This window comes from Rhinatrema bivittatum, chromosome 7 (genome assembly GCF_901001135.1).
Source record: "Rhinatrema bivittatum chromosome 7, aRhiBiv1.1, whole genome shotgun sequence".
In the NCBI taxonomy this organism is placed as follows: Eukaryota; Metazoa; Chordata; class Amphibia; order Gymnophiona; family Rhinatrematidae; genus Rhinatrema; species Rhinatrema bivittatum.
Window position 1 is genome coordinate 118,786,479 of NC_042621.1, and position 13,957 is coordinate 118,800,435.

The following is a 13,957-nucleotide window of genomic DNA, read 5'->3' on the forward strand; positions in this document are numbered from 1 at the left end:
GGGTTACATTTGCTATCCTCCAGTCTTCAGGTACAATGGATGATTTTAATGATAGGTTACAAATTTTTACTAATAGGTCTGAAATTTCATTTTTTTAGTTCCTTCAGAACTCTGGGTTGTATACCATCCGGTCCAGGTGATTTACTACTCTTCAGTTTATCAATCAGGTCTACCACATCTTCTAGGTTCACCGTGATTTGATTCAGTCCATCTGAATCATTACCCATGAAAACCTTCTCAATTACGGGTACCTCCCCAACATCCTCTTCAGTAAATACCGAAGCAAAGGAATCATTTAATCTTTCCGCAATGGCCTTATCTTCTCTAAGTACCCCTTTAACCCCTCCATCATCTAACGGTCCAACTGACTCCCTCACAGGCTTTCTGCTTCGGATATATTTAAAAAAGTTTTTACTGTGAGTTTTTGCCTCTACGGCCAACTTCTTTTCAAATTCTCTCTTAGCCTGTCTTATCAATGTTTTACATTTAACTTGCCAATGTTTATGCTTTATCCTATTTTCTTCTGTTGGATCTTTCTTCCAATATTTGATTGAAGATCTTTTGGCTAAAATAGCTTCTTTCACCTCCTCTTTTAACCATGCCCATGCCCTTGCTAATTCAACTAGTAGCGATAACAGAGACCTTTAAATATCAGAAGTGGATGATGTCATCTCAGGGGGATGCCCCTGAAGCTCACGCCCTTGCTGGTACTTCACTCAGAGCGCACGCGCGCCCTAGGCTTCAGACAACATGGCGGGTCTGCAGCATCGAGCCGGCCCGGGGACACCGGAGAGAGATGGCAGGGAGACGCCGCGGCAGCCAGCTGTCTTTCAGACCTGGAGGGAGTCACCACAGAGGTAAAGAGGGTGGAGTGAAGATGTCGGGCAGCGACGGTCGCAACACATGGTCCAGTATGGCTCCAAGTCTAGAGGGATTTCCCCATCCTCCGAGTCTGTACCCATTCGTCAACTGTGGTATCCAGGTCCTTATCAGGGATACCCTTGGTGGGTGAGGCATATCCTGAGATACACTGATAGGGCTGGGAGGGCGAGGCCTTCCTGGTTGGGGCTTGGTCTGGGTCGGGCAACAGCCAACTGTGCCTGAATGAAGGCTTGAAGGCCTTGAAAGAATTCTACCCAAAGAAAGGTCACCAGGTCCATGCCTAGCCCAGGAGGAACCAGGGAAGGTGCCGCTGAACTGCCCTCTCCTGAGGCAGATGCAGTCTTGGGATTACTCAGATCTGGGGTGCTGTCGGATAATGTTGTGGTTGATCCATCTTCCGAAGGGGAGGGACTGGGCTTGGAGAAGGTCTGGGAAACCAACCCTCCCTGGGCCTGCTCACAGTGTTGACACAGGAAGGATTCAGGTCAGAATGTGTAGCCCTAAATATGGCAAGCAGCACAAAGAGTGTTGCTTGTGCTTCTTTGCTGCTGGAGCCATAATAAATTGTAACTTGTGCATTCAGCCAGCTAGCACTTGATTTGAGTGTGCACAGATGTGCCCTGATAAGTATAGTCGCCCTTAAGCGCGAACGTATGCCTCCAGTTGTGAGCAAGCGTATGTATGTACTTATGCTCACAGATATGCGCACAGGTATGCACGCGTTAGGTGCACAGCAGGACTGGCCTGTACCGTGCGTACCAACGGTCTATGGGGGAAAATGGCGTCGCATGAAACCATGCGCAAGATGGCGCCGTCATGGCCTGCCATGTGGAGAGCCCACCGAGCCTAAAGTGGGGCCTAGCCCATTGGGGGGGCTGCTCAACCCGCTTGGAAACCCCCTTCCCTTGCCCCAATGGGATCGGGAATGTAGTTAGTACGGCTCGCCGAGCAAGGAGACTAGAGGAAAAACTTAATGAAGTCCTTCCATGCCTCTGAATTGGAGGAATCCTTCTTTTACTTACCTGGGCTCAGCACTTACCGGCTGAGTACAGAGACAATTTCTGGCTGAAGGGGGAGAGTGCTTTGGCCTTCACCGCCGTGCTCGATTTCCTGCACCCGCTGCCTTTCAGCTGCTTCAGCAGCAAAGTCCATGCTGGGAACCGGCTACCGGACCAAGGCACAGCTCTGAGGGATCTTGGAAATCGCCTCAGGAATTCTCAGCAGGGAGAGGGACCTTTAGGTATCATCGCAGGAGAGCGGGGCTTGAGCTTGCTCCAATTTAAAGATATATTTTTCTTCTTCTAACGAGTACTGCAATCCCACTAAACACTAATGCTGGCGTAGGAAAAACACTTCCACATCTGCTAGGAGACAGAGAGATACTGAAGGGCTGAGGTCGCTGCATGGGTATATCTAGGGTGACGTCAGCTTTGAAACCTGACTCCGTTTCCATCTGCTAGCAGGGGAGCACATAATCCATTGGTCCTGAGTCGATCTGGCTACAAGCTAGGAAATCTAATTAAATATTTCTTTAGAGAGAAATGATGGGTGCATAGAACAACCTTCCCATGGAGGTAGTGGAGTATCTGATTTGAATGACCTATTAGTAAAAATTTGTAATCTATCATTAAAATCATCCATTGTGCCTGAAGACTGGAGGGTGATTAGTGTAACCCCAATATTTAAAAAGGGCTCCAGGGGCGATCAAGGAAACTACAGACCGGTTAGCCTGACTTCAGTGCCAGGAAAAATAGTGGAAAGTGTTCTAAATATCAAAATCACAGAACATATAGAAAGACATGGTTTAATGGAACAAAGTCAGCACGGCTTTACCCAAGGCAAGTCTTGCCTCACAAATCTGCTTTTTTGAAGGAGTTAATAAACATGTAGATAAAGGCGAATCGGTAGATGTAGTGTATTTGGATTTTCAGAAGGCGTTTGACAAAGTTCCTCATGAGAGGCTTCTAGGAAAAGTAAAAACTCATGGGATAGGTGGTGATGTCCTTTCATGGATTACAAACTGGTTAAAAGTCAGGAAACAGAGAGTAGGATTAAATGGACAATTTTCTCAGTGGAAGGGAGTGGACAGTGGAGTGCCTCAGGGATCTGTATTGGGACCCTTACTTTTCAAAATATTCATTAATGATCTGGAAAGAAATACGACAGTGAGGTAATCAAATTTGCAGATGATACAAAATTGTTCAGAGTAGTTAAATCACAAGCAGATTGTATTAAATTGCAGGAAGACCTTGTGAAACTGGAAAATTGGGCATCCAAATGGCAGATGAAATTTAATTTGGAGAAGTGCAAGGTGATGCAGATAAGGAAAAATAACCCATGCTATAGTTACACAATGTTAGATTCCATATTAAGAGCTACCAGGCAAGAAAGAGATCTAGGAGTCATAGTGGATAACACATTGAAATCATCGGTTCAGTGTGCTGCGGCAGTCAAAAAAGCAAACAGAATGTTGGGAATTATTAGAAAGGGAATGGTGAATAAAACGGAAAATGTCATAATGCCTCTGTATCGCTCCATGGTGAGACTGCACCTTGAATACTGTGTACAATTCTGGTTGCCGCATCTCAAAAAAGATATAGTTGGGATGGAGAAGGTACAGAGAAGGGCGACGAAAATGATAAAGGGAATGGAACAGCTCCCCTATGAGGAAAGACTAAAGAGGTTAGGACTTTTCAGCTTGGAGAAGAGATGGCTGAGGGGGGATATGATAGAGGTTTTTAAAATCATGAGAGATCTAGAACAGGTAGATGTGAATTGGTTATTTACTCTTTCGGATAATAGAAGGGGGGCACTCCATAAAGTTAGCATGTGGCATATTTAAAACTAATCGAAGAAAGTTTTTTTTCACTCAACACACAATTAAACTCTGGAATTTGTTGCCAGGGGTTGTGGTTAGTGCAGTTACTATAGCTGTGTTTAAAAAAGAATTGGATAAGTTATTGGAGAAGTCCATTACCTGCTATTAATTAAGTTGACTTAGAAAATAGCCACTGCTATTACTAGCAACAGTAACATGGAATAGACATAGTTTTTGGGTACTTGCCAGGTTCTTATGGCCTGGATTGGCCACTGTTGGAAACAGGATGCTGGGCTTGATGGACCCTTGGTCTGACCCAGTATGGCATGTTCTTATGTTCTTATCTCTGAAGGAATGATAAATATTGTGAGTTGAATTATGTTTCTCTGAATAAAGAAAATATGAGCTAAAGTTTAGCTCACATTTTCTATTCACGTTTTCTTATATTGGTTTCTCTTGAGCAAATTATCTATTCACAGACCTCATGAGTGAATTAACAATCCAGAGCTCATCATTTTGTCCATTGGTTTACCTTGACGGGATAACCCATTCACAGACTTTGAATTTATCAGGCCAGAACTCTGTTCCTCCCGGTCATAATATGGTCCAAGTTCATGAAATGGCTGCTGCATCCTCCATTTGACATTGTCCAAACATTGTTATTTATGAGGCTTAATTTCATAGGCATAAGCCTGTATGCCTGAACTCATACATATCAATCCTGCTCATACACTACTGAGTCTTTAAAAAAAAAAAAAAAAGACAATGGTACCTACAGCAACTTTAAAAAATTTATTTTAGAGGTGGGGTGGGGACCATGGTGAGGGGGCAGGAGAAGGAAGGAGAGACTTGGCCATCAGGGGCACTCAGAGCTTACTCTTCAAGAGTATTGTCATCTTCTCTCATCTGTTCCCAGAGGTGGAGGAGCTGCATGTCATGGCTGGACTGAAAGAGAGAAAAAACGGCTAGTCAGACCATAAGAACATAAGAAATTGCCATGCTGGGTCAGACTAAGGGTCCATCAAGCCCAGCATCCTGTTTCCAACAGAGGCCAAACCAGGCCACAAGAAACTGGCAATTACCCAAACACTAAGAAGATCCCGTGCTACTAATGCAATTAATAGCAGTGGCTATTCCCTAAGTAAACTTGATTAATAGCCGTTAATGGAATTCTCCTCCAAGAAATTATCTAAACTTTTTTTGAACCCAGCTACACTAACTGCACTAACCACCTCCTCTGGCAACAAATTCCAGAGCTTTATTGTGCGTTGAGTGAAAAAGAATTTTCTCCGATTAGTCTTAAATGTGCTACTTGCTAACTTCGTGGAATGCCCCCTAGTCCTTCTATTATTTGAAAGTGTAAATAACCGAGTCACATCTACTCGTTCAAGACCTCTCATGATGTTAAAGACCTCTATCATATCCCCCCTCAGCCGTCTCTTCTCCAAGCTGAACAGCCCTAACCTCTTCAGCTTTTCCTCATAGGGGAGCTGTTCCATCCCCTTTATCATTTTGATTGCCCTTCTCTGTACCTTCTGCATCGCAATTATATCTTTTTGAGATGCGGTGACCAGAATTGTACACAGAATTCAAGGTGCAGTCTCACCATGGATTGATATAGAGGCATTATGACATTTTCTGATTATTAACCATTTCCTTCCTAATAATTCCTAACATTCTGTTTGCTTTTTTGACTGCTGCAGCACACTGAGCCGACGATTTCAAAGTATTATCCACTATGATGCCTAGATCTTTTTCCTAATATGGAACCTAACATCGTGTAACTACAGCAAGGGATATTTTTCCCTATATGCAACACCTTGCACTTGTCCACATTAAAATTTCATCTGCCATTTGGATGCCCAATCTTCCAGTACCAAAACAAGAAACAAAGAAAGCAGCAACAGCTTAAAAAAAAAAAAAAAGGAATCAGCACCTATAACTACACTCACAAAAGGAAGCAGCTGGTCAATGCCCGAGTGAACCCTAAGGCATGCATGCACCTCAGCGGGATTTTTCTTAAAAAAAAAAAAAAAGAAAAAAAAGAAAAAGGTACCTGATCGGGGCCAGCAGAGGCCTCCACATTCGTCTCTGCTTGCAGAAAAGGAAACAATTTGCCACAGTTCATAGAGGTTCCAGGTTGTGACCTGATATGACCTGACATAAAGTTAGCACTGCATGCACTCATGGCGTTAGGACTGGAGGATTCATATGCTCTGAAGAGAGGATGCTACATGTAATGCAGCCGAGGGGAAGAAAAGAGAGAGGGGAAAAAAAAAAGAAAAGAGAGAGGGGAAAAAAGAGCAACAAACAAAAAAGGACACAGTAACGGAAAGGAAGAAGGCACAGAAAGGAAATGAACTAAGGAAGGACAAAATGGCTTCTAGTTACAGGACAAGCAAGCACTTGTCGGTGAACACAGAAAAAGCTTTTCCTCCGCAAAGGGCACACGTATGATACAATGGCACAGCAGACATACACACACAAGTAAAGGAAAGAGACGTAAGCACTAGGTATGCACTGTGAAATAAGCTGGATCAAGAGGCGCACAACCGGGACGCAGCATCTGTCGCTCCAGCATGCCAAGCTGAGACAGATACTGCATGGAAATGCACTTTAAGTCATGCATGCAGCCATGAGAAACAAGCAGAGACATGCAAAAGGACTTACTTACAAGGTGGTTTGTCTTCTACCAATCACAATTGGTCCTCAAGCCCTTCGCATCCCTTAAGGACCTTTAGGACCATTACGAAATAGGCGAATCAAAAACAAGCCCGCATGGGACTCTGGAGGGAAGGTATCTTGCTCCAGTCCCGGGGTCAGCAGCACGATATTCTCCAGGTCCAGATCGGTCTGAAACCATAAGAACAAAGAATACATGCTTTAGTTCAGAGTTTAGAAATGAAACCGCAATCTACAAAGGTACTATTTATTTATTTTAGATTTAGCTTGCTCCTTTTTATTGGTAGCACAAGGCAAGTTACATTCCTGTCACCAGAAGGTTTACAGTCTAAGACCTAGATTCATCAAAAAGCCATAGAGAAAATAGTAGAGAATGAGATGAGCTTCGTTTTTCTGGCTCGGGTCGGGTTTTGGTTCGGGCGATCGTTTTTTGCCAAAAACGAAACTGGAACCCGAAACCGGAAAAATGAATTTAAAAAAAACAAAACAAAACACGAATAGGGAAAAAACCCCACCCCAACCCTTAAATGTGACAGGGGCTGACCAAAGGCACTGGTAGCCCCTGTGACATCGAAAGGGCAAGGCTATCGGCGCCATTTTGAATACTGGCAGCCGACGGCCCGAGTATAGGAGATCACTCCGGACCTCCGCTGAACCTCCAGGGACTTTTGGCAAGTCTTGGGGGGGGGGGGGGGGGAACTCCTGACCTCCCTGTCACATGCTCCTACCATGTGACAGGGGCTGACCAATGGCACCGGTAGCCCCTGTGACATCGTAAGGGTAAGGCTATTGGTGCCATTTTGAGTCATAGCAGGCCCGACAGCATGGAGGGAGAGATCGCTTGCGGGACCCCACTGGACTTTTAGTAAGTCTTGGGGAGGGATCGGGATGGTGGGGGGGGGGGGGGGTGTAAGAAAGTCAAATTTAAGGGTTGGGGTGGGTTTTTTGTTTTTTTTTAAATAAATGTGCCCCTCCCCCCGCTGTAACCCAAAAAATGAATTTTCCCCAAAGCTCAGGGAAAATCCATTTCGTGGTTCAGGTCCCCCCGAACCACAACGAATTAGGCGAATGCACATCTCTAGAAAATAGTGCCTGCAATAAAAACAAGGGAATGGTTAGCTTATTTGCAGGCTCCCACGTCGCATAGGTAAATAACGCATGGTGTGTTGTGTCAGCGCGTGCTACATCATTTTACATGGCTAGCATAAATTAGTGCGTTGTATGTTATTTTTTTCATGTATATATCCCAGCTTCCTGCAGTTGCCTCGGAAGGTGTGTCAGGTGTGGGAGAGAGGAGATGAGAGTTGGTGAGTTGGATAGTGGGAGCAGGAGCTTTTTCTGATTTGATTACCTGAGTGAGTTGTCTGGTGTTCTGTTGCCATCTGCTTCTTTTTACCTTGGTCTTTTGTCTTCTTTGTTGGAGTGAAAGTTTTTGTTTGTTAGTCCAGTTTGTCTGTCTGTCTTTTGGTGAGGAGGAATGGTGATGGAGCAGTGGAGGAGAAGTGGAGGAGTGGTGTTGGAGGAGTGAGGAAGAGTGGTGTGAGTAGAGGAGTGATATTTGTGGTGAGGAGGAGTGAGGAGGCTGGAGCGTGAGAGGCATGGAGAGGAGAGGCATGAGGAGAGGAGGCGGGAGGACGCGGGCAGGAATATTAGGAGGAGAAGGAGGAGTAGGAGTAGGGACAGGGACAGGAGTAGAGATAGGCAAGAGGGAATAGAAGGAGGTGGGAGGGGGATAGACAGGCAAGGATGGAGGGAGAAGGACAGCAGGCTAGAGATAGAGAGAGAGAGAGAGGGCAGAGGGGAAGGGAGTGGGTAGGGTAGGGGGAGGAAGGGAGGGGAGAGGAGAGTGGGAGGGAGAGTGAGGAAAGGGAGGACACCTCTCTGGAAGTGGAAGTGGCACCCCCTTCTGGCAGCCAGGCAGAAGGACGTCCTCATCTCAGGGCTCTCAAGTTCAGTGTGCAGTATAATGAGATGGGTCATTGCAGGGGTCCTGGAGCATTATGCAATCCTGTTTGGCAACTGGGTGGCCAAGACCTCAAAGGCAAACAAGTCCCAGATCTGACACATCATAGCCCAGGGCATCTCCAGGCACAGCAGAATCCAACGACTGGCTGGCACCGCTGTACTGGCATGGCTTGGGGATCTGTATAATAAGTGTAAGGTGAGGATATCCTTACAGGTAGTATACAGAACCCATAGGTTAGCCCACTACAGGGATGGCTGTCAGTCTGTGGAAGTCTGCCTGGTCCCAAACAGCAGCAGCAGCCCTCTAGGCCCTCAGCTCTTTGCCTGTGGATAATCTCGACAAGAATCTACTCCCTCACTCCTGCTCCCTAGCTGTCACACAGCAGCTGGCACTCTGTTCCAACAATCACCAAGCACACAGCAGTGTCGAAGGGAAAGGTTGGTTAGTGTACAAGTGAAGCGCTGAGAGTGCTAAGCAAAACCTATCCCTTAGAGTCTACATCAGATATGGCTGCACCACCTCTATGTATGCACAGGAACGCTATTGACCTACATATGGCAGAAAAAAAGGTAGCTCTACCCTGCCAGCATATAAAGAGGACAGAGTGAGTGTCAAATGATGTGGCCTGGGGTGGCAGCCTCTATGTCTACTGTGCATGATATGATCTAAGGAGACCAGTGACTGGAAAAAAAAAGACTCTCAAATAGGACTGCCGCCAGGCCTCTGGCACCTGCCAAGCAAACCAACCCCACACAAACACACACAACCCCCTGCACCGGGTATCTCATTACATGCTGCCGCTAAACCCTCATCCAACCCATTCATCTGAATCAGCCCAGCATCAAAGCCGTTAGATGGTCCTTGCCACTCCACATTCCTGCCATCCCAGCATTCCCACATTCAGTGGAGAGCTTCTTAGCACACACTTCCTCCCTCCCACCCTCCCTAAAGTGGCAAGCCTCAGTGACAACTTAAGCTCTGGGTAGCCTGCACACCCCCAAATAACTGGACTATTAGGCCCATCCCAAACCCTAGGTGGAAAGCCCTTTAAATTATGAAGAGAGACGTCTGCGTGCACCTAGGATGACACCGGGAGCAGGAGGAAGTCAGCGGCATTCCAGCCGCGAAGAAAGTGACAGCGGTGGCTCCCCATCTGTGAAGATGATGGCAGTAGAGGCAGATGACCCGCCGCGAAGAACAGGAAGTGGTGGCATCAGCAGCCCCGCAGAGGCAGGGGCATCGGGTGGCACTTGGGCTGTGATGATGCACCCTGGATAGGGGGGATGTGAGGGAGAGAGAAATGAGGATAGAGGAAGAGGGAAAGGAGAGTGGCTATTGGGTGGAAGGAGAGGGAGGAAGGACCTATAATGGAGTGGGGGTTGGGGGGGGAAGGAGAGAACTAGGGATGGAGCTAATAGAGAGAAGACTCTGGATATGATAGTTGGGGGGGGGGGATAAAGTGGGGAAAAGAATGGAGGAGAGAGCATATAAAAAAAGTAGAGAAAGGAGGATAAAAAGAGAAAGACATGCAGGCAGAAAGAATATGAAAAAGAGACAAGAGGGAAGAAAAACAAGGAAAGAAGCAGAAGAGAGCAAAAAAGGAAGAGAACGTTTTAAAATATCCACTTTGAGGGGAGAGGGCAGAATGGGACACTAGCTGCCGGCCTGAACTGCCCTCCACAGCAACACTGAGAATCCTCCCCGACATCATCCAGGTGAGGCAAGGACCTTGAAAAAGCGCCTTACTGTAAGACCATTTGGGGAGAGTGCAGAGCGAGATGCTAGCCTCTGGCCTGAACCACCCTCTATAGTGATGCTGAGAACATTCCCTGTCATCCTGGTGAGAGACAAGGGCCTTGAAAAACTTCCACACAGTGGCACGCTGCTGCCAGCACGCTGAAGCCATGCATCAACTGGGAGCACCCCTTGAAGAAGCTTTGCTCCGTGCTGCATTTTTTTTGCATCTCAAGTTGGGATGGGTAAGAAGAAGAAGGGGAACATCCATTCTCTCTCTCTTTTTTTTTTACATGTTAAGTTTTAATCAAAATATATGATGTAAAACAAAGGCATTTCAAGCACAAATCCAAGAAGGAATACACATTTTTTAATTTACACATCTTTACACTGAAAAAAGTCCACACCATGGGGGCAGCAACTGTCACCTCTTGATACAATTTCTACAAAAAAAACCCCAGATGTAACACATCCATCAAGAAGACTTATCTAGAATAAAAGTTTCTAGGTGACCAGGACAAAGAAAAACATTTATTACCCTGAGAAATTCTACCAAGTATTTACAAGGAAATTCAAGAAAAAAGGTTCCCCCAATTGCTAATACTCTAGATTTTAAATTTAGAAACATCTTCCTCTTTGTTGGAAACATCAGGAAAAACTTATATAGCCTGACCACAAAAGGTACACTCTTGTGTTTAAAGAATTGCTGAAGAAACAACTATCAAAAAGAGAAACAAGAGGGGTCACGTGATGTGGATAGACTGAGCAAGACGTGTCTCGCTCTGCTCTGGACGCCGCGCCGCCCAAAACTGCGAAAGAAACCAATTTTACCGCCTCTGTGAACTTTTGAAACGAATCACCGGCTCTGCATATGTCGATAGTGAATTTTATGCAGAAATCCCCCCCTCTCCGAGTCGTCCGGGGGAGTCGGAAAGAAAAGGAGAAGGTTAAAGCGGGACCGGACAAGATGGCGACCGGGACCCCTCAATCTAAAATGCCTGTGTCGCTGGAAACGCCAAATGCTGAGCACCTTTTAGGGGAAATCAAAGAAATCATTCATACAGCACTCGATGAAAAATTGGCGAGCATCGGCACCCAGCTTGAGGAAGTGAAGGCGGCACTCACTGATCTCGGCCCTCGGGTAGATCACGCGGAAGGCCGCATTTCTACCTTAGAAGATGACTGCTGCGCTCAAGACTCTAAAATAAAAGAATTAGAAAAGACTGTACGGGATCAAGCAGAAAAACTAGATGATCTCGAAAATCGAGCTCGTCGTTCGAACCTGCGATTCATTGGCTTTCCAGAATCCATTGAAGACTCTCAATTAGGATGCTTACTTGAAACGTGGCTGCCAGAGGCTCTTCTCCTTCCCGAGCTTAAAGGAGCCATTTCTATTGAACGGGCCCATAGATTAGGCCCAAAAAGACAGACAGATGGCAGGCCGAGGATCGTCATCGCGAAATTCCTAAATTTTGCGCATAAAGCCCGGGTCTCTCAAGCGGCGAGATCAAAAGCTGAGCTATTCTATGAGAACTCTAAAATCCGAATCGTACAGGATTACTCCGCAAGAGTGGCGACCATACGGAAAGCTTTTTCAGCGACCTGCTCTCATCTTTACCAGAAAAAAATCAAATTTGCACTCGGCTATCCTGCGAAATTACGGATCTGGCACGAAGGGCAAATACAACTGTTCGAAGAACCAAAGAAGGCGCAGGATTTCATTGAGGCTCATTATGGCGCCGGTTAAAAAATAGGCTGGCCGGTAAGTTTCAAAAATCGCTGCAAGTGGCCATTTTAGGCTTTGGCGGCTCGGCTATCTATGGTGACAGGGGCAAGTAGATTTCCAACGCCCTTTTCTACCTGAGAGCTTGAAATGGGAAGCGGCTGACTGGCATAGTCGGTGCTTGACAAAGTTTTCACAGTTTTCTTGCAGTTTTTTTTACGTTTATCTTCTACTCAACGCCGAAAGGTAGCTCACTCTTTAGCCCAGATACTACAAAATTTTTCAAATTGTTGGCTGCATGCCCTCAGCAAAGTCGGACTGCAGCTGGTGACTGAGTTGCTCGGATGCAGGACAGTACAAAAAGGTGACAATGGGACTGCATATGATGACGCTGGTTACAGGGCGAAAGTTGGGCTTAGTTTTCATCTAAGAGGCGCATATATAATAATAATCATATTTCAACATGTTATACTATGTTATTCATTGCACCAGAATATTGTGTCATAGGACTTGTATATGGTTAACTAGTTTCGGGTTTTTTTTTTATATGTCACTATTGTTATTGTTATTGAACTTCCTTCAGTTTTGTGTGACTGCTAACATATGATATAGGACTTACTCATAGTGGGTGGCGCGGTGTCCATCCACATGCTACACGTGCCAAGTTTTCTCCGTCAGGGAGAACGGTACCTTATTGTTTATTAGGTTGGGCTCTTGGGAGGGTCGGGATGGGGATTCATGGTTTGCGACTACTACTTTCTTTGGTACCAACTGTTCACAGATTTTTGGGGCTGGGAATGGGTAAGGGGATTTGTCACTTGGGTGCTTTGCTGCTGTGTGAGGAGGGTTTTCTGTTTGGAATGGGGTATTTGACCGGAAGAGGGAGAATGCGAGACAAGCCCCGATATCACCCGACTGATGGGGCTGGGTGGGGCTGGGCCCCAGCTCCTTTTCGGCATTTATTGATAAAACATATCCTGACAGGGCTTGCTAACTGGAGCGCTTATGGGTAAATATAGGATACTTTCCTGGAATGTTGACGGCCTGGGATCTCCGGTAAAACGGAAAAAAATTTTGCAACATCTGCATAGGTTGAAGGCTAATATAGCCTGCTTACAGGAAACACATTTATCCGAGTTGGAAAGCAGGAAACTGAGGCGGGAATGGGTGTCAGAGTGTTATTTTTCACCGGCAAAGGGCAAGAAAGGTGGGGTAGCCATTCTAATTAATAGAAATGTTCCACTAACCGTAACCAAGGAACTCCATGATAATGAAGGGAGATATGTTATTATTGTGGGCACTCTTGCTGGAAAGCTGATCACTCTGTGCAATGTGTATGCACCCAATTCCCCAGACAGGGAGTTTTTTACACAACTGATTAATGTATTGCAGCTTAATATGCAGGGTGACCTTCTGCTGGCGGGGGATATGAATAGTGTTATGGATGCCTATTTAGACAAATCCAGAACACCCCCATCATACCGCGATAGCTCTTGTACAGGTGTACGTCAACTATGTAAATACCTGCGACTAGTAGATCCCTGGCGAATATTACATCCGGAGGAGCGTGATTACACTCACGTTTCCAGAGCTCACGGTACCATGTCCAGAATAGATTATCTCCTATTAGCTGACCATATGTTCACTTCAGTCGAGGCAGCAGATATAGGGGTTATTGCAGTGGCTGATCATGCTCCCATTTGGGTTGATATGTGGTTTACTGCTGACCGGAGCCAAAGACGGGTGTGGCGGTTCCCGGGACACCTTTATAATGACCCTGACTTTCATAATTTCCTCAGGGAGAAATGGGAAGAATATGCCGAAAATAACAAGGCTCACGTTGACAACCCTATATTGTTCTGGGAAACCAGTAAAGTTGTCCTCAGGGGGGAGATCATTGCATATACTATCCGCAAGAACAAAAATCTTAATGCAGCCATTCTTCTTCTAGAGGGAAAACTAAGGACCGCAAAAAAAATCTTGGTGGACAGACCCAATCCGCTTCATAGGCAGGCATATCAGTCCTGTCTACAGGCGTTAAATGCTCATATACATCTTAAAGCCCAGAAAGCACTCCACTCTTCTGACCATTTTTTCTTTAGATATGGCAACAAATCCAGCAAACTCCTGGCGAGGCTGGTGGCGGTCAAAA

The 13,957-nt window shown here is 45.8% G+C and overlaps 1 long non-coding RNA gene across 1 annotated transcript in view; it reads right to left on the bottom strand.

The window, feature by feature from the left end:
- Positions 1-4,506: 4,506 nt before the first annotated feature.
- Positions 4,507-13,957, bottom strand: part of LOC115096118 — a 33,834-nt gene continuing 24,383 nt past the window's right edge. The window contains exons 2-3 of the long non-coding RNA XR_003857977.1: positions 6,375-6,553; positions 4,507-4,645 (exon numbers count right to left, since the gene is read on the bottom strand). This is a non-coding gene — a long non-coding RNA (uncharacterized LOC115096118). The remainder of the gene's footprint in view (positions 4,646-6,374; positions 6,554-13,957) is intronic.